This window comes from Protopterus annectens, chromosome 9.part0 (genome assembly GCF_019279795.1).
Source record: "Protopterus annectens isolate FY-2018-M chromosome 9.part0, PAN1.0, whole genome shotgun sequence".
NCBI classification, from domain to species: domain Eukaryota; kingdom Metazoa; phylum Chordata; order Ceratodontiformes; family Protopteridae; genus Protopterus; species Protopterus annectens.
Genome location: NC_056743.1, coordinates 439847006 through 439873147, shown reverse-complemented (window position 1 = coordinate 439873147; position 26142 = coordinate 439847006). Strand labels below are relative to the sequence as shown.

The window sequence follows — 26142 nt, the reverse complement described above, 5'->3', positions numbered from 1 at the left end:
GAATTTGTCAACATTTTCTGTTTTAACAGAGACATTAAGTATTGCTGATATTTAAGCATATGAAACTGACAATTTAAAGCCCTTACAGTCAAGGTAGCAGAAGTGTAAACATTTTTGCCCCATCTGTCCAGTGCCCTTGAATCTTTGAGGGGACAGTTTTTTTTGCAGTAGCAGCCTTGACCCCTTTGGGACCCTGAGAAATAGTTTTGGGGTCAGCAGCAGGGTTTTTATATAGAAATTTATGAGAATCTGGAACCCTGTAGTATCTGTCTGGCTTAACAAGTGCAGGAGATAGAGTCGGGAGACAGGTCGGACTCTGAAAATACATCTACAATGTCTAGAACAGGTGGAATAGCAAGAGGTCTGTGCTGAGGAAGAAGAAAGTCTCGGAGCCTTTTCTTAAAATATGAGTAATCTTGGCTCTCCCAGTGGAAATCCTCTCTCATGGTATGCAGGGTTTCCCCAAAAGTGTAATCCTCAGGAGGAGAAGCTGAAGGAATAGATTCTTCAGCATCAGAATCCTCATAGGGAGAAATAGAGTATCCCTGTTCTGAAGAAGAGTCAGAGGAAATGGAAACTTTATTCAGCATCTTGCCTAGGCCTCTTATCAGGAGGGAATGGGAGCCCCTGATCAAAGTAATTAGGTCTTTGGCCATTTAGAGCGTCTGTTTTTTTAGGCATGGAAGTCTGTCCTGGAGAATGCTGTACTTGTTTCCTTGTCTTTAAAACTGTTCTAGTATTTGATGCTTAAGTTGGCTTGATATAAAACTGTGTAGGTCTGAAAACACCCTCAGAAGCAGATGCCTGCTCAGCGGCTCCGGACCCATCTGAGGGATTCGTTTCCGAAGGCCCAATACCTCGAGTATCCAGAGGCCTAGCTGTCTCCACGTGGGAGTCTGAGGCGGCCTGTGGCTCTGAGGTAGCGGGTGTCAGGGGCTGCGAAAGCATCTCACTGAGAATCGGCGACTGGCCTAGAAGAGGCTTTGTCGTCGGTTTTGGACCTCGGATGCCTGTCCTTTACTTTTTCCTTGCGCTTTCTTTTTCCTTGTGCTTTTTATGAATTCCGGTCCTCGGTTGATCCGACGGCATTATATAGTTAAACCTTCGGCCAAAGTAATGAAAAGCAAAATCGTACAGATGCTTAAAAGTACGTTGGTTAAACCTAGCACAAAACAGACAACTAGCTACGTCATGGTCAGGGCCTAGGCAAGGAATACAGTAAGAATGTAAATCCTTATGAGGTATTTGCTTCCCACAAGAAATACAATTGTTAACTTTTTCTCAAGAGTCGGCAGACCGACACTTGAACAGCTTTTGCTTCGGGCACCACGTGGCAAGAAAGACTGAAGAAAATGGCATTGGCTGCATCTTTTATACCCCTGGCGCACTGACGTCAGGTAAGAGGCGACAGCAAAAGACGGCGGACCAGGACTTTGGAATTCAGGCCGACTGCGGGTAGCCTGCCAGCAGGATAACCCAAGTTTAATGACTGCAACAGTGAAACACGATGAACATCATGCCCCATTAGAAAACAGACAATTTAACATCCGCACAGATAACTGATTTGAGGAGGGCAGCTTTGGGAGATTTGATATTTGCAAGGATTTGACAAGAGCAGCGTCCATTACAAAACAAGGCCCATAAAAGAAAAAAAAAAAAAAACTGTGCAAACTGGCAGAGCAGCAGCCAGGCTACAAGTGTATGCCGTACGCCATCAGCTAATGACCATTATAAAGCAGCAGCCAAGCCCAGCTGTCAGTAGATGCATATGTCTCCCCATCTCTCTCCCTCTGTCCGTCTCCCCATCTCTCTCCCTCTGTCCGTCTCCCCATCTCTCTCCCTCTGTCCGTCTCCCCATCTCTCTCCCTCTGTCCGTCTCCCCATCTCTGTGAGCACACCCGCCTGTGTGCTTGTGCCTGTTGTGTGCAAAATGCCCCAATTAGGAGCACTGTCTAGTTAAATTACTTAGCTCAGAGGCAAACCCTGACCTTAATTATTGGCAAGGCCTTAAACCTCCATACCAACTGTCAGGTCTCCTTCAATTGTATTTCTTTTTTCTGTTTTGTGAATTACTAAGGATTACAGTCTGTCAATGTTAGTCAGAGTTTCTTAATTGTGTTGTTCGTGTCAACGTCGCAACAGGTAGCATACTTGCTTTTGATGCAGAAGCCTGTGGGTTCTCTTTGTACAGCAGGTAGACTGACTGTTGACACAAACTCATTTTTTTTTAATGCAACACAGGCAATTTATTCTTCAATGGCAACAGACACTGAATTTGTAGAAGCAACACTGAAATGTTTGCCAAAAGCAACCTCATTACTTAGTTATATTTCATGTGGAAATATGCAGATGACAGACTTCTGAAGAAATTGTGCATACTGACAGATTATAATGACAACAGTTCCACTAGCCTTTTATGTTGAAATGTTCTGAAATGCGTAGTTTTTTTCACTACTGGTTCAAACTTTTTCACTGCTTACTGGAAAAACATTAAAAACTACACATTTAAGCACATCTGAACAAGGGGTGCTGCATTAAACAAAGAATATAATTATGCATGGTCCTAAAAATGTGTGCAGGGGACCCACAGCTTGAAAACAGGCCAAAGGTACACAATCCACGTCTGCCAAACGTATTTCCTATGAATGTGGATTCAAAGTCATTTCAAAGAATATGAGTTTCAAGGGCAGAGAAGTTTACTGTTGCTCATGCAGTCTATTTTCATTATGAGACTGTTCTGTTTTGCTTACCAAATGCCCATCAGTGTTTGTGCTATAAAATTTAAAATGAAACTTTTAAATTAAACCCAAATATCTGTAATCACCATAGAAGTAAAGAAAATAGCATGCACACTGACAGATATATATGGTAAATGGGGAGAGATGGCCAAGTAATGGAACACTAGAAAGACTGGGGGGGGGGGACTGATCCATTATCCTGCCTAGGGCTCTATTTGACCACGGATCCAGCTCTAGTTCAAGGGCATAAATAACTGTCTCAATATTTTAATGCGAGGACTAGCAGGATCAGTGCCAGCTCTGTGCAAGTGAAGCTCCTACATAATTAGCATCTATCTTAAACAACCCACTTCCTAAAGCAGCAACCCAAACCAACGTCTAGTACAATACAGTACTTCGTGGACACCATCAAAAACAAAGTTCAGATGATGATGTAATCCATTTGTGGTGCTATAAATATGCATGTGATGTCTTGAATCAAGAGTTCTGCCCCCTTTTTTTAAAGCAACACACACATCTATCTAAAAGCAGGAATGCTAAACAAATTCACTACCAATGCTACTGTCTCTTTCTGTTCCTTAAAAAAGACAAAGCACAACACAATATCTCATCAAGAATGACAGAAGTACAAAGCCCAATAATGCCTTCTCCTTTCAGAAATTATCCCCCATCAAGTTGAAATTAGCAGTTAAAAGTTCACAACTTGTTTTCTACTGTCAGGTACACAGTGGGCTTCTAGTACTGGGAATCAAGATATGTCTTAGACAAAAAGACATCTTAAAATTCAGTAAGAAAAACATGATTTTAAACTTCTGGAGTGAAGTTCACGTCACATAAAACATTCTACATTACACTTGTTCTTCCACACATCTTACCATCTGAATCGCCATTCCACAAATATGTCAGCATTAAAAAAAGGAAAAAAAAATAAGGTCGATTATATGCAGTTTAACATACCACTTCAGTATGTAAATGAAATTAAAATGCAACACTAAAATACAACCCTGTGGTTCCATCAGTGCTTGCCTACTTTGATCATGTATACTCACCTCAGCTGCATTCACATGATTTATTACAATTTATACAATCACTTCTCAATGGTATTCAAAAATAGTATTCAAAAATGAGCACCTTGACTGGGCAGCCCAAATAGCATGCCCATTGTAGACTGAGCACATACCAACAGAAAAAAGTCTGGCAGCCGACGTACTATTGAGCAGCCAGACTTTCTATTTGTATATACTGAGGGGCAGAGCAAAATACAAGAAAAGTCAGTGACATTCTGCAAAAAGAATAGTTGTGTAAAATCTGACCAAAACCATAGATGTCCTTCTCTTCCATGTTGCAGTATTCATACTGTGGGGCATCCAGCCCTCAGGCGTTCTGACATTGGCTCCTATACAAAAGCTTAAGCCTGTCTGTTGCAGGTGCATGGGACGTCACATGTAGGGCCATAAACCAGGGAATATAAATTTAATGCCTGCACAGCCTTCAGAACTTGAAGCCCAGATATGTGTGCATAACCACAAGGAGAAGCTGAAGTGCAAATGTTCCTGCAGGGCTGAACAGAATAACCTGCAGGGAGAGGATACATAGGTAGGTGTAGACCAAGAATCCATAAAAAGGAGAAGGGGGTATATGGAGGGAATCAAAGAATACTGCAACATGAAAGAGAAGGAAATCTATGGTTATGGTAAGATTTTACACAGCTGTTCTGCGTCTTTCTAGTCCTATGTTGCAGTATTCATACTGTGGGAGAGTACCACAACTTAGGAACAGTGATGGGCGGGGGTAGGGGACTAAGAATCCCTGTAGGATTGCCCTGGCAAATACAGCTCTGACCATGGAGACGTGGTCTAGCTTACAGTGCTTAGTGAAAGTGTGAACTGTCGACCAGGTAAAAGCTTCCATGATGGAGGCTGTGTCCAGCCCTTTGAGAAAGGCTTTAGAGGTACCCATTCCTCTAGTGGAATGAGCTCTAACCCCTAGTGGCAATAATTTGCCATGGTGAGAGTAGCAGAAGAGAATGGATTTCCTAATCCAGGCGAAAATGGTTTGTTTGGAGACCACCTTACCCAGAGCCCTGGGGAGGAAGGAGATGAAGAGTTGATCAAACTTTCTGAAAGATTTTGTTTCATCTAAGTAGAATCTTGGTTGTTTGTACACATCCAGAGAATGAAGGATCCTCTCTGCGCTATTAGATGGAGAGGGAAAAAATGTTGGTAGATGAATAGACTGGTTAAGAGATAGCTCATTCACCACATTGGGCATGAAGCAAGGGTTAGTGCGCAACATCACCCTGTTCTTGTGGAAGGTGATGTAAGGAGGACAAGCCATGAGGGCCTGCAGTTTGGGCACTCTTCTTACGGAGGTGATGGCAACTAAGAGAATGGTTTTCCATGTGCACATCTGCAGGGAAGCTGTGCTTGCTGGCTCAAAGGGAGGTAGGGTTAGTTTTTCCAGTATGAAGTTGAGGTCCCAAGGGGGAGGAATGGGTTTTCTGTGGTGGTCTAATATGCAAGATTCCTCTCAGGAAAAGTTTAACGTCCAGTCTGGAGAGCACAGGTGGCTGTAAAGGCAAGCAAGCTGAAATGGCAGAAAGGTGGACTTTCAAAGATAAATATACTAATCCTCCTTTAATGAGCTCACATACTAAACTAAGGACCAAAGAGGGATCTGCTTGAAAAGGATCCCCGTCCTTAAGCGCAAACCAATTTGAGAATCTATGCCATTTGGACAAATAGCTTTTTTTCGGGTAGATGGTTTCCTGGCCTCCGTCAGGACTGAGAGCATGTCTGAGTACAGTTGTCTGAAAGGGATCAGAAGTTGATCACCCAAAGGGTCAGATGCAGTAAAGGCAGCGGAGGGTGAATGAGAGATCCCTTTTGTTGGGTGAGTAGGTCCACCTTGTGGGGTAAGTTGTGGCGATTGCCCTTGGCTAGGAAGTGAAGGAGGAACCAGTGTTGCCTTGGCCAATAGGGAGTCACCAGCAAGATTTTTGGTTGGTCCTTCTTTATCTTCAGTAGGTCCTGGTGTATTAGAGGGAAGGGGGGAAAGCATACAGGAACATTCCCTTCCATGGAAAGCGGAAGGCATCCACTCCCCATGCTAATGAAGTGTGATCCCTGAAGCAAAATCTGTGTAATTGTCTGTTCTGAGGGGAGGCAAACAGATCCACTTGAGGTGTGCCCCACTGGTGGACAATGTCTAGAAAAGGTTTCCCTATGCAACATCCATTCGTGCTGAGGGGAGGATGTTCTGCTGAACAAGTCTGCTTGCTTGTTTTCCTGACAGGGGATGTAAGAGGCCTGCAGATTGTGTCTGGTTGCCATTTCCCAGATTTGTAGAGTTTCTGGCATAACTGGCATGCCTTGGTCCCTCCTTGCTTGTTAATGTACCACATGACAGTTGTGTTGTCTGTCAATGTGTAGCAGGCCTTGTTGCAAGACTGGAAGGAAAGCTTTGAGAGCCCGTAATACTGCTGTCATTTCCCTGACACTGATGTGTTGCTTTTGAAGTGCAGGGTCACAACGCTGTTGTACCCTGAACTCCTTGAACTCTGCTCCCCACCCTAAATCTGACGCATCTGTGTGCATGGTTTGAGTGATGGGGGGTAGTTGGAGTGGGATGCCCTGGTTCTGTGAAACCTGCTGAATCTACCACTTTAGTTCGATTTTTAGGCAGGGCAGGAGGGGAATAAGTTTGTCTAATGAATGTTGGCTTTGAGACCATACATTTTTAAAATACCATTGGAATCTTCTCGTATGCATTCTGGCTAATGGAAGCATGGGAATGGTTGCTGCCATGAGACCTAGGACTTGTAGAAATAGTCTTGCAGAGATATGCGATTCCGTAAGGAGGCTTTGAAAATGTCTGGAGAGAGACTGAACTTTGGTGGGAGAAAGGATCTAAAGTCTGTTCTTATCCTGCAGCCTAGGAAAACTTTCTCCTGCTGAGGAAGAAGTGAGGACTTCTGATGATTGATGGTGAAGCCCAAGCTGTAGAAGACATTTTGAAGGTGAGATGGTTTTACAAGGTGGATTCTGATTCTGCCAGAATAAGAATGTCATCCAGATAAGGGTATATTTGGAGTCCCTTGGTTCTGCAATAGGCAATGGTTGGGGCCAGGAACTTTGTACATACTCTGGGAGCAGTACACAAGCCAAAGGGCAAGGCTGCAAACTGAAAGTGTGAAGAATGTCTAGTGAAGCGCAGAAACCTCCTGTGGGAGTATCTGGTAGGGATGTGCAGGTAGGCATCCTTTAGATCCAAGGTGATCATAAAGGCCTTGGGTGGAATGAGGGGTAGCAAAGTTTGTAGGGAGAGCATCCTGAAGGACAGAACCTTTAGGAACAGGTTTAGATAGATTAACTCCAGGACTGGCCTCCAAGGGCCATCCTTTTTGGGGACTATGAAAAGGCAGGAATAGAAGCCTTTTCCTTCTGTCCTGAGGGAACTGGTTCTATAGTTCCTAGAGTCAGAAGTTATTTCAGTATGAGAGGAAATAAATGTAGCTGGTTTCTTGGAGAGAAGGGAATTCTTTTTGGCCTTGACTTTTCCCTCCAGGATAACAAAAATCCTTTTTGGATGATGGAGAGCACCCAAGTATCTGGGGTAATGGTTTTCCAGAAGGGGAGGCATTGGGTAAGGCGGGCGGACAGAGGGGGCTGATACAAGCAGTCACTCTGAAGTGGGACCTCCTCAGTCAGGAAAAGGCTCCTTTGCAAGTCCCTGAGAATTAGGAGGTCTGGAGTAAGGCAATCTCCTGGACCGTTTACTATGTCTAGAAAAGGAAGGACGAGATGCAGATGGAGTTATTCTTACAAAAGAAGTCTTACTAGGGTAGTTCATGTAGTATCTAGGGAAGGGGGACACCAGCAACTGTTTGATGTCTTGAAGTTCTTCACATTTCTCTTGTAGATTTTTGCAAAGTTCTGCTGAATTCTTACCAAATAAGAGATTGTGGTCCAGAAGAGCATCGATTATTTTGGGTTTAAAATCCTCTGGAAGAGGTTGGAGGCGTAGCCAGGAATCTACGCAAGACAGCTGCGGATGCAGCAGACCTGGCTGATGCTTCTGCTGCATCATAGCTGCACTTAACTGAGTGTCTGGCTACTTGAGTAGCCAAGGACAGTTTAGATACAATGTCATTTTTTGTAGGAAAGTCAGGGGTAGAAGCTAGTAAGGTGGAGGCCTGGGACACAAAGTTTAAAGCACATTTTACCATGTGTGCTTGGTAATTTATCGCCCTAAAGGCTAAGTGTCCATGGTCTTGCTGCCCTTATCAGTGGACAAAAAGAAGCAGAGGGTAATTGCCTAGACTGTCTGTCAGGACACACATCAATGACTGCAGGGTCAGCCATGGGAGGTTTCACTAGAAACTTCTGTTCATCTGGAACTTTATAAAATCTATCCGGCCTTTTACAGGCAGGTGGATGAGAATCTGGGTTCTTGGAGGCTGCATTAAAAGCATCCAGAAAGGCTGGTAGAACTGGGGGAATAGCTGAGGGGGATTCTAACTGTAGAAGCTCAAGAATATATTTTCTGTGCATCTGTCAACAAGGTAGTCCACTTGAAGTACTCTCATTTTTGCGATAGTTTCCCCAAAGGAAATATCCTCTGGAGGGGAGTCACCCTCAATAGAGTCTTCGTCTGGGGAGTAATAGTCCACAGGAGAAGCAATTTGAGACACATAAGAAACAGATTCCTCAGAAGAGAAGTCATATTGTTCAGGTTGTTCTTCTTCTCCCTTCTGAGTAGTGATTAAAGGAAGGGAAGAAGCAAAGGCTGGCCTAGGGCTCAGCAATGGAATATCTGTAGGAGTACGGCCTGTACGCCTAAAGGCCATAAAGGCCTGCAGTAAGGAATTGGTGAATGTCTACCAATCTGGAGTAGCTTGAGGCATAGGGCTCAAGTGTTTGTTTTTTTCTTAGTTGGTGCTGGCTTAGGAGCTGGCCTAGTAACAGAGGGTCTGGGCTGGAGCAGAAGGGGTCTCGGTCAGCCGACCAAGTACTGGACATCAGAGGGTCTGGGCTGGAGCAGAAGGGGTCTCTGTCAGCCGACCAAGTACTGGTTCCCCCTAGACAACAAGGCCGGCGTCTGGGTAGGGTCTGCTGATGTGCTCTCCGTAGATGCAGTAACGGCCTCTTCCAGAGGATCCATCGAAGCTGATGTAAGAATCGGCTGTCCCTCAGCCCTTAAATCAGTAGTCGGCAGGACATCTGATGGTGAAGCGGCAATGGGAGTAGGCCTGGAAGCCTTGGCTTTCTTCCTTGGTTATTCGGTTTGGCTGGTTGACTTGGGATCCATTCTGCGAGCAGGGTGCTTCAATCTGATTCTCAAGATACAAATTTAAAGCTGCCAGATGGCTGCATAGGGATTTTGGCACGAATGACTGACAAATGGAGCAGGCCTTATGGTCGTGCTCCTCACTTAAGCAAAACACATACTTCTCATGTGAATCCTTATGCAGTATCTGACGCCCGCAATTACATTTGCTCTTTTTCTCAGACATCAGCTAAATAGCTGAACAAAACCTACAGCAACCAATCTCAAGTAATAAGAAAAATGAAAACCCCAACGGGGGGTACTTATCTTTTTTAAAGTCTTCAGACTAAGGAGCGGAATGGTCGAAGCGTACTTCGTCTGTGGCTGAAAAGTTCTGAGGTCTGTGCCTGCAGACGTCACATTTATAGTCCCTGGTTTATGGCCCTATGTGCGACATCCCACGCACCTGCAGCAGCCAGGTTTAAGCTTTTGTACAGGAGCCAACGTCAGATCGCCTGAGGATGGAAATCCCACAATATGAATACTGCAATATAGGAATAGCAGGACATCTAAATAATTAGAAATGTACCAGATTTTCCTTATATTTCTGCCTTGTAAACAACTTTTCTTAAATAATATCACTACATGACAGCAGTAACTCACTCCAGGGTGCAGGTACATCAGGAACCGTAAGCAACACCGGTGTAAGTTATGAAAGTATGACAGAATAAGATCCTTCAGCAACAGCCAAGATTTCAGCTGGCCATAAGAGTTCATAAGCAACTTGGAGCTGACAACATTAATGAAATATAGAAATAATGCACATCTTTACAGTAGCTAACTAGCAATACTTCCAGTGTAATACATCAGACAGACAGTGACGGTACATTTTTCTAGCATCCAGCATGACAACTTGGCCAATGTTACTCACCAACACGCTCATTCACTTAAATATTAATGTAAATATAAATATATGCAGAACTGAAAAACAAGGGGGGTTAATATCTTTACATCAGTAGAACCTAGACAAAGATGCACAGTATCACTTTGTTCCTCATACCTTGCCTTTTCAAACGTTGTGTACCATTAACTAAGACACTTGCTAAAGTGTGGCCATTACAAAAAATATAATGGATTGTGTTACATGAAAATACATTAGAATGTGCTAAAGGTGGGAATAAGTTAATGAAACGGTAGCTTAAACCACAATTTATAATCTGCAACCAGTAGTCCATAATGGCTGGTGTTATGACCAATTCTAACCCCTTTTCAGCAGTCCATAAGGAAAATGTGTCCATTTAAATTAGTGCTTTTCCTTCCATTTGATCTGTCAGCAGGGTAAGGAAACTCACTGTACTTCAATGGACCTGCAGAAACCATAAAGTCAGATGAAGCGAGTGAAGATCCAGTTGAGGGTTGGCAGAGAGGTGAATTAGGACAGTCCTGCAAAAGTTTCACAGGCTTCTCCAGAATGAGGTCACAGCAAAGGCAAGCCAGCCAGGTGAAGTTTAAAGGAGTCTACAGTAATGATCTTGGTACGGCTACACCTCAATTTCCCCTGAGTAAATGTCAGAGAGAAAAAAAGTGTAAAAATTAGTGGAAAGGGTGGAAAAAGCATATAGAAACATTCCTGTCCAAGGAAAAGGAAACACATAATCTTCTAGGCCTTTTTACATTAAGCCCTGGAGAAGAAACTTGCCAGCTGACTATTTAGAGCAGAAGCAAAAGGTCTACTTGAACGTCCCACAAATAGATCAAATCTTGGCCTAGTTTCCACTTGTGAGGGCAGGCCCTTGTCCTGCTCAGCCTGCCACACAATTATGCTTGGACAGAACTGTAGGATGCATGTAGAGTAAGACTGTGCTGTGAAGCTCTATTCAAAGATAACATGGCTAGCCTGCAAAGAGGGTACAACATTCCCACTTGCTTATATAATACATTACCTGTGGTATTATCCAACAACTTAAAGAGGTACTGGGGACCAAAGATGATTCGGAAAATAGATTGTCTTGATCCAGGCAAACATCTGCGATAGTTATGTGCTTGTGTCTGCCCTTGGTATCTAACACCATGCACTTTCATCCCTCCTGAAACTGCTCCCCAAGCAATGTGCAAGCCACCTGTGGGGACTGACTGCACTAGAACATGGAGGGAGATCTTACAAGCCCCAGCACCGAGATTTGAAAAGACAAAGGGTGCTGGTACTGGGACCAAGGGACTTCAGATACCACTGTGTACTTCTCATACATGTCTTGTCAGGGATATCATGAAAATCATCGAAGCCATGAGACCCTAAATCCTGAGATATTCACTTGCAGTGACCAAAGTCAGAGTGAAAAACTCTGAAAATAGATCTAGATATAAACAGATTTTCTTGTGGAAGAAAAACTCTTAAATGTGGTGTCTAGTTGACATCCCAGAAACACAATCCTGTCAGGAGTCGAGATGGACTTTTGAATGTTCTCCTGGAATCCCAGCTTGTGTAAGAAATCTCACCCAAGATAGATTTCTGTCCCTTTGAAAAAGACTCCGCTAAGATAAGCAAGTTGTCTAAAAATTAAATGATGTGAATACCTTGTAGACTGCAATGAGCTGTAACTGGAGCTAGACACTGACTTAGCTACTGCACCAAGAATGTTCTCAAAGGGTTAAGGCAAGAAAATAGATTGTGATCCAGACACACAAAAACGTAAAGCCTGAAATCTGGATGAAAAGGGATGTGCTAAGAAGAGGTAACAGGCTGCCAAGTGACATTTTGAATGTGGGCACTACCACAAATAGGTTTAGGAAAGAAAGATCCATAAATGGACTCCAAGCATTTTTTGACTTTGGCACAAAACCATCCCCTGTGAAGGGGGAATTGGTTCAATAACTCCTTGGGACAGCATGTTATGAAAAAAGTACAGTTTTGTACCTACCATAAATGTAGATGTCCGATAGGTATGCATCTGCAGTCATAACATATGGGTTGTCCTGCCTCAGGCAGCCCTTCGGTCGGCCGGATTCCAAAGTCTGGGTCTGGCCTCAGCTGATGTCGCACTTTCCCCGACGTCAGAGCGTCTGGGGTATAAAAGCATCAGCCAACGCCAGTTTCCTCAGTTTTTCTTGCCCCAGACGCCAGGTGCCCTCTAGGAAGGCTAAATTTGGAAAAAATGCAAAAAAGTTCCAAACATTTGCAAAATTATATAAATATATACATGTATATACAAACAAATACACCATAATAGATTCCCCCAGCTAGCTAAAAGAGGGGCAAGTACCCTAGGAATACCACAGAGGGGTAGGAGGGAGGGTAAACCTGACTGCAGATGCATACCTATCGGACATCTACATTTATGGTAGGTACAAAACTGTACTATGTCCTTCAAGGATGCATCTGCAGTCATAACATATGGGTAGAATACCATAGCCAATCTGGGGGAGGAGGTACTAAGAAAAGGATGGTGTAGTTAAGATCCCCTGCAGGACTGCAGTAGCAAAACCTGCTCTGGATCTGGAGTATAAAGGTAGATTTTAATGTTTGGCAAATGTATGCACGGAGCTCCAAGTAGCAGCTTCTAAAATGTCCTTGGTAGCCACCCCTCGTAGGAAGGCTGTAGTGGTGGCCGTGGCCCTTGTGGAATGAGGCCTGATGTTTTCAGGAACTGTCTTTCCATGAAAGGAGTAACAAAATCGAATGCAATTTCCTATCCATTTTGAAATTGTCTGTTTGGAAATTGCTTTTCCTTGCACCCCAGTAGCATATGCTACAAATAGTTGGTCAGTTTTTCTGCTAGTTTTAGTTCTGTCCAAGTAGTAGCGTAGTTGTCTGTGTATATCCAGGGTATGCAGCAGTTTTTCCCCTCTATTTTGTGGATTTGGGAAGAACGTAGGCAAGTGAATAGCTTGGTTCAAGGATACCCTAGATACCACCTTTGGCATAAAAGTAGGATTGGTTCTTAGTGAAACTCTGTCCTGATGGAAAATAAGAAATGGCTGTACTGCCATTAATGCTTGTAACTCAGATACTCTTCTTGCTGAAGTTATTGCCAGAAGGAATGCAGTTTTCCAAGACAGAAACTGTAGATCCGCTGATGCTGCTGGTTCAAAAGGAGGAAGTGTCAGTTTCTCCAGCACAAAGTTGAGATCCCAAGCAGGTAGAGGGGGTCTTCTTGGAGGTTTAATATTTTTGATCCCTCTCAGAAATTGTCTGAGGAGAGGGTGTGAAGATAGGTGGATCCACATTGTATTCTGCTGAAATTACAGAGGCATGAATCTTAATGGAAGAATAGGACAGGCCACTGTGGAACAATTCTGCTAAGTATTCCAGAATATGTGTCATGCTTGCCACTGTCACATCTGAGCCTTTTGATATGTTCCAAATGAGAAATCTTTTCCATTTAGCTGAGTATGTCTTCCTTGTGGATGGCCGGCGAGCTTCCAAGATAATGTCCTTCACTTTCTGTGATAAAACAGTTTGATTGTGATTTAAGGAATTTTCCAGGCAGTTAGCTGCAATGTTTTCAAGTTGGGATGCATGATCTTGAAATTGTTCTGTGTCAGAAGAAGAGGCCATGGTTTTGCCCGAGACATGCTTCTCAATAATGGATACCAGTGTTGCCTTGGCCAGTCTGGAGCTATCAGTATCACTCTTGGCTGTTCCTCCCTGATCTTCAGTAGAACCTTGTACATTAATGGGAGAGGTGGGAAGGCATATACTTTTAGAGCTTTCCAGCTGAAAGAGAGAGAGTCCACCCTCCAAGCTTGTGGGTGGTATGTCCTTGAGCAGAATGTCTTCAGTTGATTGTTGAGGGGGGAGGCGAACAGATCTCCGGCATTCCCCATGCCTTTGCTAAGAGTTGGAAGATGTCTGGGTGCAGCATCCATTCGTGTGCATCCATGGTAGTTCTGCTTAAGCTGTCTGCCAGTATATTGTCTTTCCCTGGCACGAACTGGGACTGCAGCTGTACATTGAGTTTCAAGGAAAGTTCCCATAGATTCATTGCCAGTCTGCATAGAGGATAGGAATGGGTGCCTCCTTGCTTGTTTATGTACCACATAACAGTGGTGTTGTCTGTCCTTATGAGCAGGTGGCCTTGATGAAGGAAAGGTTTGAAGGCCTCGATTGCGTGTATCACTGCCAGCATTTCCTTTTGGTTGATGTGCATGCGCAGCTCTCTTTGTGACCATAGCCCTTGGATACATCTGCCCTCCATGTGTGCTCCCCAACCTTGGTCTGAAGCGTCCGTGGTGATGGTTTGGTTGGCTCTTGGTTTGCTGAAGGGCAACCCGCTGTTCGACTGGCAGGCTTGAGCCCACCACAGAAATTCCTTTTGAAGGCATGGAATGAGTGGGATTAAAGTTTCTAAGCTGTGACTGTGCTGAGTCCATACACTCCTTAGGTACCATTGTAATTTCCTCATATGTAGCCTTGCTTGTGGAATCAGTAGAATGCAAGATGCCATGTAACCCAGGGCCTGCAGGATGTTCCTTGCAGTCGGCTGAGTTTGTCTTGTCAGATTCTTGAAGTAATCCAGTAGTTTTTGCTTTTCTTCTGTGAGAAAGGCCATTTGGGTGGTTGTGTCCAGATCTGCACCCAAAAAGGTTATCCTTTGGGATGGCACAAGTCTTGACTTTTGGATGTTGACTGTGTACCCCAAGGCCTGTAGCAGGTGGATGGCATAGGCCAAGTCCTTTATCAAATTTCCCTTGTTGTCCGCTTGTATTAGGCAGTCATCCAGATATGGGTAGATTTGAATCTCCTGAAGTCTGCAGTGTGCAATTACTGATGCCAGGCATTTCGTGAATACTCTGGGTGCAGTAGATGAGCCAAATGGCAATGCTGAGAATTGATAATGCTCTGACACTGCAAGAAATCTGAGGTATCTTCTGCAACTTTGTCTGAGAGGGACATGCAGGTATGCCTTGAGGTCTAGAGTAACCAGCCAAGACCCCTTGCCCAGCATGGGAAGGAGTTGCTGTAGAGTCAGCATTTTGAATTTTGGCACAATGAGATAAGTATTCAGTACGGACAAGTCGAGAATAGGTCTCCATTGATGCTCTTTTCTTGGAATAAGGAATAGTCTGGAGTAAAATCCTTGGCCTTGTTCTGAAATAGGAACTCTTTCTATGGCTTTCATTTGAAGTAAGTTTGAGATTTGTTTCAAAGCCTCTGTCCTTTGTTTTGGTGGCAGGCCTGGTATGCCTTTTCTTTTTGGCAATGTGTGGAAATGGAACCTGTATCCGTTGTCTATCATTTGGAGTGTCCATTTGTCTCTTGTAATGTTGTGCCAATTTCTTGAGAATAAAGAAAGCTTTCCGCCCAAAGGTGCTTCTAATTGAGCCCTGGTTGGCGGAGTCAAAGCAGAGTCATTGAGTTTGCCCTTGTGCAGCAGTTGCAGATCCTGAACTGCCTGTCTGGATTGGAGGTTGCCACTGACTGCCTCTGTAGGAGCCCCTAGCTTGGCCTCTACCTCTGGCATGCCTGTTTCTGCCCCTTTGAAATCTTTCTGTGTCCGGAAAGGACCAATTCTTGGAAGGCCAGTTTCTGCTAAATCTAGGTGGTTGGACTTGAAGAAAATCTTTAACTGTCTGTACAGATTTTGCCTTTTCCTCAAATTTCTTTAGAACATCTTGAGCAGTGGAACCAAATAACTTTTGTTTTTCCAGTGGAGCATCCAAAAACTTAGCTTTAACATGTTCTGGCAGAGATTGTTCCTTCAGCCAAGCATGCCTGCGTATGACAACACTTGTCATTGCTGACATACATGAAGCTTCCAATGCATCATAACCACACTGCAAGAAATGGTTGCTAACCTGCTGGGAATTATGTACCAGATCCTGAAGGGATTTACGGTCAAGGGGTTCAGAAGAAGACAATTTCTTATGCATTTCTTCTAACAAATACTCTTGATACTGTATCATGTGAAATTGACAATTTAATGCCCTCATAGCAAGAGTGGCAGAAGTATACACTTTTTTACCCCATCTCTCTAATGCCCTGGACTCCTTTGCAGAGGGGAGTGGGTTCTTAGTAGAAACAGCTGCAACCCCTTTAGGGCCCTGTGAAATAGTTTCAGGGTCAGCAGAGTGGGCCTTATAAAGAAAATTATGCGTGTCCGGGACCCTGTAGTACCTTATCAGGCTTAACAGGAGCCGGAGGCAGAGTGTCAGGGGTCATACTAGAGTCAGAATATACATCATCAATCACATTTAAAACAGGAGGAATAGCCAAAGGTCTATGCTGAGGTAAATGAAGAAAAGTTCTTAGTCTTTTCCTGGAATCAGAATATTCCTGGCCCTGCCAATTGAAATGCTCTCTCATAGTGTGAAGGGTCTCCCCAATGGAAAGCTCTTCAGGAGGGGAGGCTGAGGGAATAGATTCCTCTGCATCCGAATCCTCGTAGGCAGAGTAAGCCTCCTCCTGGTAGTCTGAGTGATCCGAGCCAACAGAGGCCTCCTCTGAGGAAAGGGGATCAGGGGGATCCATCCTGGGCCTTTTGTCTAGAGGGGGTTGGGAGCCCCTGTTCGGATGAGGCTGAGAGCCCCTAATTAAGGAGATCAGGTCCTCTGCCAAAGTTAAAATCTGTGAACTAAAAGTAGGTCTCTGAGGAATAACTCTGTGATGCATGGTTTTAGTGTGTTTTGCAGCTTTAGCCCTGGTGAAGGCCTTAATAGACATGGATGCAGGAGGCCTGGCTGTACCACGTGCTGGTGTAGCTTTATCTAAAGGTATGGTGTCGGAAGATTCCAATACACCAGTTTCGGAAGGCAATTCTGTAACAGACTCGGTAGGAGCCTCCGGGACCGAGGCTGTCGGTTGTATTATTTCAGGGTTCGGAAGGTCCAAGGACTCTGTATCAGCCGAAACAGAGACACTCACGTTAAGCCTAGCCGCGGTTTCAGCCGAAACCGCGGGCCGTGTGTGTGTCCTTGTCTTTCCGTTTCTTAATTAAATGCGATGTCGGGGTTTCCGACGGCATTTTGTAGGCAAAACTATCCCCAAAAAACTCTTCTGCGAACTCCGACCGACGTCTAAGAGTGCGTCGGTTGAAAGAAGCGCAGGCAGAGCAGGCCAAGACGTCGTGGTCTGGGCCTAAGCAAGGAAGACAATAAGAGTGGAAATCCTTATGAGGTATTTGTTTCCCACAAGTTAAACAATTATTAACTTTTTCTGACATTGGCTGAGGCAAGAAAGAGTCCCCAACGGGGTACTTAGCTTTTGAAGTCTTCGGATAGCAAAATTAAAGGAGCTGGCCGACCGGCACTTGCGAACTGCTTCTGCTTCGGGCACCACGCGGCAAGAAAGACTGGGGAATATGGCATCGGCTGACGCTTTTATACCACAGGCGTTGTGACGTCGGGGAAAGAGCGACATCAGCCGACACCGGACCCAGACTTTGGAATCCGGCCGACCGAAGGGCTGCCTGAGGCAGGACAACCCATATGTGATGACTGCAGATGCATCCTTGAAGGACATCTGTACTATGATCATCGTGTTACCCTGCTGCAGTCATCACACTTGGGTTGAATCCCAAAGCTAAGGTAGGGGAGAGGTATCATAGAGGGTTAGTGGAGGCAATGAGGCCCTGCAGAACTGCAGTGGCGAAGCCCGCCCTGGACTTAGAGTAAAGAGGCAAGTGATAGTGTTTGGTGAAGGTGTGTACAGAACTCCAAGTTGCAGCTTCTACAATTTCCTTGGTAGGAACCCCCCTGAGAAAGGCTGTAGAGGTAGCTGTTGCCCTGGTAGAGTGGGATCTAATGGTAGGAGGAACTGGTTTCCCATGATGGGTATAACAGAACCATATGCAATGGCCTATCCATTTAGAAATGGTTTGCTTGGATATAGCCCTCCCTTGAGAAGCTGTAGCATAGGATACAAAGAGCTGGTCAGTATTTCTGAAAGCCATAGTTTTATCCAAGTAGTAACGAAGCTGCCTGTGAATGTCCAATGGATGCAGGAGTCTCTCACCTTTGTTCTGTGGATTGGGGAAGAAAGTGGGTAGGTGGATGGTTTGATTTAAAGCTACACTGGAAACCACCTTAGGCATGAAGGAAGGATTAGTTCGTAGAGAAACTCTGTCTTGACGAAAAATGAGAAAAGGTTCCACTGCCATTAGTGCCTGTAATTCTGAGACTCTCCTAGCAGAAGTTATTGCCAAGAGCAGGGCAGTCTTCCATGATAGGAACTGAAGGTCTGCAGAGAAAGCGGGTTCAAAGGGAGGTAACGTTAGTTTTTTCAGAACAAAGTTGAGGTCCCATGTTGGTGTAGGAGCTCTTCTAGGTGGTCTAATGTTTTTTGCCCCTCTGAGGAACTGCCTTAGAAGAGAATTTGAAAATAAAGGTGGATTTGTGTAGTAGTGAGCTGAAATAGCTGAAGCATGGATTTTAATTGAGGAAAAGGAAAGTCCTTTGTGCAACATCTCAGCTAAATACTGCAGAATGTGAGGCATATCAGGTTGAGTTGTGTCTTGGCATTTAGCTTGGTTCCAGGCACAAAACCTTTTCCATTTGTCCGAGTAAGCCTTGCAGGTGCTTGGCCTCCTGGCTTCCAGAATAACATCCAGAACTGCTTGTGTAAGAGGGGCTGGTTGGATGTTTAATAGATTTGCCATGCAGCCAGATTTAAGGTTTTGATCTGGCTGTGTAGAATCTTGTTTGTTTTGTTGCGTGAGCAAATGGGGTATTTGAGGCAATATCCATGGTGGGATGTGAGCCATATTCTTCAATAGCAGGTACCAGTGCTGGCGTGGCCAGTCTGGGGCTATGAGAATCAGTCGTGGTTTCTCCTTTTTGACCTTCAAAAGAACCTTTGTGAGACAAGGCAATGGAGGAAAGGCATATGCTGTCAGGTTTTTCCAACTGAAGGAGAGAGCGTCTACTTTCCAAGCTTGATGGTGGAATGTCCTTATACAAAATTTTGTCAGTTGGTAGTTTTGAGGACTGGCAAACAGGTCTATATTTGGAAGGCCCCATTTTTGAGTTATCACTGTAAATATTTGTGGGTCTAGTTTCCACTCGTGGGGATCTTTGATGTTTCTGCTTAGGTCGTCTGCCAATGTGTTTTTCTGTCCTGGCAGGAATGGAGCTTGTAACTGGACTTGGTAGGCCAGAGCTGTGTTCCATAAGATCACTGCTTGCCTGCAAAGAGGGTAGGAATGTGTGCCCCCTTGTTTATGTACCACATTACTGTGGTGTTGTCCGTCTTTATTGCAAGTTGTCCTGGATGTAGTAGATCCTTGAAGGCTGTCAGAGCTTTCTGTACAGCTAGTATCTCTTTGATTTATGTGCAGCTTTCTTTGTTCTGCAGTCCATAGGCTTTGAATGCATTGTCCTGTCATGTGTGCCCCCCAGGCGTAGTCTGAAGCATCTGTTGTGATAGTTTGCCTGGTTGGGGGCAAGGTGAAAGGCTGACCCTTGAGGTGACATGCCTGTGACCACCATACAAATTCCTGTTGAAGGCAGGGAATGAGAGATATCATTGTGTCCAAGCTGTGGCTGTGTTGAGACCATACGCTTTTTAGGTACAACTGTAATTTCCTCATATGCAGTTTTGCAAATGGTATCAGAATGCAAGATGCCATGAAGCCCAAAGCCTGCAGAATTTTTCTTGCAGTTAATGGAGTCTTTGTTGCCATTGTCTTGAAATATTGAGTCAGCTGTAGTTACTTGTCTGGTGTAAGATAAGCCTTCTGGGCCGTTGTGTCCAAGCTGGCACCCAGGAATGTCATTTTTTGTGAGGGCACTAGTTTAGACTTCTTTTCGTTTACTGTGTACCCCAGACAATTCAGTAGATGCTTCACAAAAGCCAGATGATGTAAAAGAATGTCTTTGCTTGGATGAGGCAGTCGTCCAGGTATGGATATATTTGAATTCCTCTTTGTCTGCAGTATGCAATTACTGGTGCCAAGCATTTTGTGAAAACTCTGGGCGCAGTAGATAAGCCAAAGGGCAGTGCACAGAATTGATAATGGGTTGAACCTACAATGAAACGGAGGTATCTTCTGCAACTTTGTCTGATAGGGACATGCAGGTATGCCTCCTTGAGGTCCAACGTTACCAGCCATGCTTCCTTGCCCAACATGGGAAGTAGCTGCTGTAGTATTAGCATCTTGAATTTGGGAACTTGTAAGTGTTTAGAATTGAAAAGTCCAGAATTGGTCTCTAAGCATTGTCCTTTCTGGGTACTAGAAAGAGCCTTGAGTAAAATCCTTGGCCTTGCTCGTGAGTCGGTAGCTGTAATTTGTTTTTGTGCCTCTGCCCATTGATTCTGTGGCAGGTTTGGCATTCCTCTTTTCATTGGCAAGGTGTGAAAGTGGAATCTGTATCCTCGTACAATTATGTCTAGGACCCATTTGCCCTTTGTGACCAAGTGCCAGTTATCTGCAAAAAGTGCTAGTTTTCCCCCCAAGGGGGGGGGGGGGGTGTCAAAAGAGTTTTGCTTGGCCAGCTGAGGTGCAAGTCATTGAGTTTGCCTTCTGGTGGGTTGAGACCTGTCTTCTCCTCCCTTCTGGGTTGTAGTGCCCCATTGGCGAGGTTTACACTGGGCTTGTGGTTGTCCTCTGCCCCTTGGGCGCCTGTATTTACCCCTCTGAGGTCTGTCAGTGGCTGGAAAGGACCAATTTTTTGTTGGCCAGTTTCTGCTGAAGCGAGGGGGTAGTACTTGTAGGAAATCTTTGACTGTCTGCATTGATTTCGCCTTATCTTCCATTTTCTTTAAAACCTCTTCTGCTTTAACTCCAAAAAGAACATCCTGCTGTAAGGGAGCATCTAGTAGTTTTGCTTTAACATGATCAGGCAGAGTTTGTTCCTTTAACCAAGCATGCCTACGTTTAACCGATCCAGTGACAGCTGCTCTGCAGGAGGCCTCCAAAGAATCAAACCCACATTGTAAGGTATGTTTGTCCACCTGCGCAGTGGCGTGCAACAAATCCTGTACTTCTTTCAATTCAGATTGTTGAGAGAGGGAGGTTATCTTTTGTTTTAACTGAGAGATTAGAAATTGCTGATACTTAAGCATATGAAATTGACAATTTAGTGCTCTCATAGCTAATGTGGCTGAGGTGTAAACCTTTTTCCCCCCACCGGTCTAGTGCTCTGGAATCCCTCTCAGAAGGTACTGGGTTTTTAGCCATGGAAGCCTTAGCCCCCCCCCCCCCTTGGGACCCTGGGAGATAGTCCCTGGGTCAGCTACTGGGCTTTTGTAAAGAAATGTGTGGGAATCAGGTACTCTGTAGTATCTGTCAGGCTTAGCCGGAGCAGGAGGAAGAGAGTCTGGGTTGAAACTGGATTCTAAATAGACATCATCCACAATGTCCAAAACAGGTGGAATGGCTAGAGGTCTGTGTTGGGGGAGTAAAAGAAAAGTACAGTTTTGTACCTACCATAAATGTAGATGTCCGATAGGAATGCATCTGCAGTCCTTACAAATGGGTTGTCCTGTCGTCAGGCAGCCCTTCGGTCGGCCGGATTCCAAAGTCTGGGTCTGGCCTCGGCTGGTGTCGCACTTCACCAGACGTCATAGCTGCAGTTATTCGGGTATAAAGGCATCAGCCTACGCCATTTTCCTCAGTGTTTCTTGCCCCAGATGCCAGGTGCCCTCTAGGAAGGCTAAATTTGGATAAATGCAAATGATTCCAAATAGTAGAGAGCAAACAAAATATAAGCATGTATGTACATATATACAAACAAATACACCATAATAGATTCCCCCAGCTAGCTACAAGATGGACAAATACCCTAGGAGTACCACAGAGGGGAAGGAGGGTGGGTAGTCCTGACTGCAGATGCATTCCTATCGGACATCTACATTTATGGTAGGTACAAAACTGTACTATGTCCTTCAAGGATGCATCTGCAGTCCTTACAAATGGGTAGAATACCATAGCCAAACTGGGGGAGGAGGAGAAATAAAATTATGGTGTAGTTAAGATCCCTTGCAAAACAGCAGTGGCAAAACCTGCTCGGGATCTAGAGTATAGAGGTAAATTATAATGCTTGGCAAATGTATGCACGGAGCTCCAAGTAGCAGCCTCTAAAATGTCTTTGGTAGCCACTCCTCGTAGAAAAGCTGTGGTAGTGGCTGTAGCCCTTGTAGAGTGAGGCCTGATGTTTTCTGGAGTTTTCTTTCCATGGAAGGAGTAACAAAATCTAATGCAATTTCCTATCCACTTAGATATTGTCTGTTTTGAAATTGCTTTGCCTTCCATTCCTGTTGCATATGCTACCAGTAGCTGTTCAGTTTTTCTATTGTTCTTGGTCCTGTCCAGGTAATAGCGTAATTGTCTGTGTACATCCAAGGTATGCAACAATCTTTCTCCCCTGTTCTGTGGGTTGGGAAAGAATGTAGGTAGGTGGATAGCCTGATTTAAAGATACTCTGGAGACCACCTTAGGCATAAAAGTAGGATTTGTTCTCATGGACACTATCTTGATGGAAGATCAGAAAGGGCTGTACTGCCATTAATGCCTGTAGCTCAGAAACCCTTCTTGCTGAAGTGATTGCCAGCAGGAAAGCAGTTTTCCATGATAAGTATTGCAATTCTGCTGTTGCTGCTGGTTCGAAAGGAGGAAGTGTCAATTTTTCTAGCACGAAGTTCAAGTCCCATGCAGGCAATGGTGGCTTCCTAGGTGGTTTTACATTTTTAATTCCTCTCAAACTGCCTGAGCAGAGGATGTGAAAAGACTGGAGGATACAAGTCGTATTCTGCTGAAATAGCTGATGCATGAAACTTAATGGAAGAGTAGGACAGGCCTTTGTGGAAGAGCTCTGCCAAGTATTCCAGGATATTGGCTATGTTTACTAGTGACACATCTTCCCCTTTAGCAGTACTCCAAATGAGATATCTTTTCCATTTTGCTGAGTAGGTTTTCCTTGTTGAAGGTCTGCGAGCTTCCAAGATAATGTCTTTAACCCTTTGTGATAAATTTGGGTTAATTTGTCTTATGCAATGTTCCAGGCAGTCAGCTGCAGAGTTTTCAGGTTTGGATGCAGGGTGTTGTAGTTGTTCTGAGTTAACAGCAAGGGAACTAGGGGTAGGGGCCATACCTGTTCCCGAGACATGCTCCTCAGTAATGGGTACCAATGTTGCCTTGGCCAGTCTGGAGCTATCGGAATGATCCTTGGACGGTCCTCTTTGATCTTCAATAGCACCTTGTGCATCAAAGGAAGTGGTGGGAATGCATATGCTGTCAGATTTTTCCAACTGAAGGAGAGGGAGTCCACCTTCCAAGCTAGTGGGTGGTACGTCCTGATGCAGAATTTCTTTAGTTGGTGATTGCGTGGGGATGCAAATAAGTCTATTTCTGGGAAACCCCATTTTCTTGTAATGGTTTTGAAGATGTCCGGATGCAGCATCCATTCGTGGGCATCCGTGGTAGTCCTGCTTAATTTGTCTGCTAGAGTGTTTTCTTTCCCTGGTACAAAGATTGCATGTAACTGAATGTTGTAACTCAGGGCCACATTCCAGAGGTCCAGGGCCATCCGACAGAGGGTACGAATGTGTGCCTCCCTGCTTGTTGATGTACCACATAACTGTGGTGTTGTCTGTCCTTATCAATTGACCTTGTTGAAGAAATGGTCTGAAAGTCTGAATTGCCAGTTTTACTGCCAGCATTTCCCTACTGCCAGTCTCGAACCAAGGACCTTGGTAACATTAGTCTGTATGACCTACCACTAAGCCATGACTGCCATAAAGCCCAAGGCTTGCAAAACTTTTCTTGCTGTGAGATGGTTTTGCTTTGTTAATGCCAAGAAGTAGAGAGGGAGTTGCTCCTGTTTTTCTGCTGTTAGGAATGCCATTTGTTTGGATGTGTCCAGCTCCGCACCCAAAAAGGTTATCCTTTGGGATGGTATCAGCCTTGACTTTTTTATATAGACTGTATATCCCAGGGCTTGTAGGAGGTAAATGACCCTTTTTAAGTCTTCTGCTAGCTTGTTTTTGTTGTCCGCTTGTATCAGGCAGTCGTCCAGGTAAGGGTAGATTTGGATTCCCTGAAGCCTGCAATGAGCGATTACTGATGCCAGGCATTTCGTGAACACTCTGGGCGCAGTAGATAAGCCAAAGGGCAATGCTGAGAATTGATAATGCTCTGATCCTGCAAGAAATCTGAGGTATCTTCTGCAATTTGGTCGTATGGGGACGTGCAGGTATGCCTCCTTGAGATCTAGAGTTACCAGCCAAGACTCCTTGCCCAGCATGGGAAGAAGCTGCTGTAGGGTCAGCATTTTGAATTTTGGAACAATGAGAAATGTGTTTAGAGTGGACAGATCGAGAATAGGTCTCCATTTGCTTTCTTTCCTTGGTACCAGGAAGAGTCTGGAGTAAAAGCCCTTTCCTTGCTCCATATATGGTACCTTTTCCACAGCTCTCATCCTTAATAATTGATTTATTTGTTTTAGAGCTTCTGCCTTTTGATTTGGAGGTAGGTTTGGCATTCCTCTCTTCCCTGGTAGAGTATAGAAATGAAACCTGTAACCTTGGTCTATTGTCTGCAAAATCCACTTGTCTCTTGTGATATAGTGCCAGTTTTTTGAAAATAAAGCTAGCTTCCCGCCTAAGGGTGCTTCTAGTTGTTCCCTGGTAGGCGGTGTCAGAGCCAAGTCACTGTGATTGTCCTGTAGTAGTGGTGTTGGCTGTGTATGTGCCTCGCTGGTTGTTACCCTGCCACTGGCGTCCCCTGTAGGCACCCCTGGACTGGCTTCTGCCTCTTGAACGCCTATTCCGGCCTCTTTGTGCTCTGGAGGAGTCTGGAAAGGACCAATTCTTTGAGGGCCAATTCCTGCTAAACCTTGGAGGTTGGACCTGTAAGAAATCTTTCACTGTCTGGACAGATTTTGCCTTCTATTCCATCTTCTTCAGCACCTGTTGTGCAGGAGAGCCAAACAAATTGATCTTGTCCATGGGAGCATCTAAAAGTTTTGATTTGACATGGTCTGGTAAGGCCTGCTCTTTTAACCATGCATGCCTTCTGATAACTGTGCCAGTCATGGCTGATCTAAAGGAAGCCTCCAGTGCATCATAGCTGCATTTCAAAGAATGGTTACTAACTTGCTGAATGTTATGTACCATTTCCTGAACATATTTCTTGTCCAAAGGTTCATCAGAGGACAGTTTTTTGGTCAACTTATCTAGCATAAATTCTTGATACTGGATCATGTGAAAAGTACAGTTTTGTACCTACCATAAATGTAGATGTTCGAGGATCCCCATTGCTGCAGTCCTTACTATTGGGTGTAGTCCGCTGTCCAGTCAGCCCGAATACCAGAGTATATGGCTGACGTCAGTCAGGGCGCATTAGACTGACGTCAGTACGTCAGGGTACTAATGCGCATGACCGACGTCATATCCTCAGTCTTTTCTTGCCCCAGATGTCAGAAGACCCTAAAAAGACAAAGCCCAAAATACCTGCACCAAAAATATGTACAATATATACAAGAATATCAGCATGGAACCTCACCTACACAACCACCCCTAAACATAGAGGGAAGGAGGGAGGGTAAATTGGACTGCAGCAATGGGGATCCTCGAACATCTACATTTATGGTAGGTACAAAACTGTACTATGTTCTTCGTCCCCATTGCTGCAGTCCTTACTATTGGGTAGAATCCCAAAGCAGAGGTAAGGGAGGCTGGCAAATCATAAAGAAGCAGGAGCAGACAACATGCCTTGCAAAACAGCTGTGGCAAAACCAGCCCTAGACTTAGAGTAGATAGGAAGGTGATAATGCTTAGAGAAAGTATGCACTGAACTCCAAGTAGCTGCTTCCAAAATATCCTTAGTTGCCACCCCTTAGAAATGCTGTTGAAGTGGCAGTAGCCCTAGTGGAATGAGGCCTAATCCCAGCTGGAATCTCCTTGCCATGATGGGAATAACAAAATGCAATGCAAGAGCCAATCCACCTAGAAATAGTTTGTTTTGACACAGGCTTGCCCTCTTGAACTCAAAGCAAAAGAAACAAACAACTGCTGAGACTGCCTAAAATCCTTAGTCCTGCTTAAATAATAACGCAATTGCCTGTGTACATCTAAAGTGTGCAAAATCTTTTCCCCTTTATTTTGGGGGTCTGCATAAAAAGTAGGCAAATGAATAGTTTGGTTTAAAGCCACACTAGAAACCACCTTAGGCATAAAGGAAGGATTAGTACGTAATGATACCCT

General features: G+C 44.5%; 1 protein-coding gene across 3 annotated transcripts in view; it reads right to left on the bottom strand.

Moving 5' to 3' along the window:
* The window catches only part of VDAC3 (voltage dependent anion channel 3), a 1015607-nt gene that overhangs the window by 768868 nt on the left and 220597 nt on the right, over positions 1–26142 (bottom strand). The window lies entirely within an intron of this gene.